General features: G+C 47.8%; 1 pseudogene; it reads right to left on the reverse strand.

Annotated features, from left to right (window-relative positions):
• Window positions 1-1579, reverse strand: part of LOC106942825 (zinc finger protein 665-like) — an 18108-nt pseudogene extending 16529 nt beyond the window's left edge.
• Window positions 1580-1853: the final 274 nt, after the last annotated feature.

Genomic DNA, 1853 nt, shown 5'->3' on the forward strand with positions numbered 1-1853 from the left:
CACTTTACTGTCCATCTATACATCAATATCCATCTACACAGACAGAGGCGCAAAAAGTGGGTATGCAGCGTATGCAACGCATAGGGGCGCAGCACCAGAGGGGGCGCCAAAACCCCGTCTGGAGGGGGCGACGCGCCGATTATGTAACTTCCCTTATTTTTTATAATTTCAAACGGTAGAAAAACGATGAAGCATCTTTAATAATAACATCCATTATGCTGGCACAGAAAATCCTGACTTTCAAAATAAAATGTCTCTGAAACTCTTAGTTGAAGTCCTGCATGCAGACCTGATGAGCTGAACCGGGTCTGCAGCCGGAGCAGGAGCTGATCACCGATTGATTCCTTCCAATAGATGCTTTGAAGCCATGTGAGTCCTCAAGTGGCGCCTCAGTTCAGACGTTTTTCTGAATCGTTTGCCACACGTGTTGCATGCGTGAGGCCTGGCGCACGTGTGGATCAGCATGTGCTTGGACAGTGCCGACCGCAGGGGGAACGTCTTACCGCAGGTTTTGCAGAAGTGCGGCCTGTCTTCGGAGTGGTTCCTCATGTGCCGGGTCAGGTTGCTGCTGCGCATGAAGCGCAAGCCGCATGTGGTGCAGGCAAACGGTCTCTCACCTGTGTGGCTCATCATGTGCCTGCGGAAATGGCTGCTGTAGCCGTAGCCTTTGCCGCAGGTTTGACATTGGTACGGCCGGTCTGCAGAGTGAACCTGCATGTGGCGCACCAGGTGGCTGCGGTTGCTGAAGCCTCTCTCGCAGGTTCTACAGGAATGCGGTTTCTCACCGGTGTGGATCATCATGTGCTTCTTGAGTGATTGCAGTTCGGGAAACATTTTTCCGCAGGTCTGGCAGAAGTATGGCCTCTCCCCTGTGTGGGTCCTCATGTGGACTGTGAAGCTGCTTCTAAAGCGGAAATTTCGGCCGCAGGTTTTACAGGAAAACGGTTTCTCGTCCGTGTGCGTCCTCATGTGGCTCAGCATGTTATACTTGTCTCGGAATGTTTTCTTGCAGACTTTACAGGAATACGGTTTTTCTCCAGTGTGGACTCTGGAATGAGAATGTAAATTAGAAGCTCTGGAGAATAATTTTCCACAAACGTCACATTTCAGAGACAACTTCTCCTCATCAGCTGTGCTCTGATTATTTTTCAGTTTCAGTTCTGCATTTCCAGATGATCCAGAGTCTTTAGTCCAGTTTTCATTCTGATCTGGTCTTTCTGGTTCACCGTCAGGCTGAAGCTGGTCCTGGTCCGGCTCTGGTTCAGTGTTCAAACTTTCTTCATGAGAGGAACCCACCATCGGCATCAGAACCAGGTTCTCTTCCTCCAGATTGGAGCAGAGCTCTTCATGATCCTTTTTAACCTGTGGAGCTTCTGGTTCATTTTGTTCCTCTTTAATCTGGAAAGTTTCCGGTGCTTCCTGGTTCTCTTTTGCCTCCGAACCTTCTGGTTCCTTTTGGTCCATGTTGGGATCCATCTTCCGGTTCCTGGTCTGCAGCTCAGCAGGAATCTCCTCTTGCTTTTGGAGGAGATACTGAGAAAGGTCTGCAGGGAAAATGGATAAGATCATTATTTTTAACATTAATGAAGAAACTGAGGGTGATAGCCTGAATGTAGCCACTAATACTATCTTAGCCTCCTTCAAAGAATTCACAGCCAGACCAGATCTTGGTCGTTCTTTAGACTGATCAATTTTATTAACATTTGAGTTTATTTTAACCAAGTGTTCCAAATGTGAGAGAAAATGTCCAAACAGAATATCTTTACCAGACATCACTTTAAAAACTAGAGGTGTGCCGATCGATCGGTCACCGATCATAATCGGGCCGATTTTCGTGAAAAGTGCATGATGGG

Source organism: Poecilia latipinna, unplaced genomic scaffold (assembly GCF_001443285.1).
Source record: "Poecilia latipinna isolate Pla-1442-1.1 unplaced genomic scaffold, P_latipinna-1.0 Scaffold4586, whole genome shotgun sequence".
Taxonomy (NCBI): domain Eukaryota; kingdom Metazoa; phylum Chordata; class Actinopteri; order Cyprinodontiformes; family Poeciliidae; genus Poecilia; species Poecilia latipinna.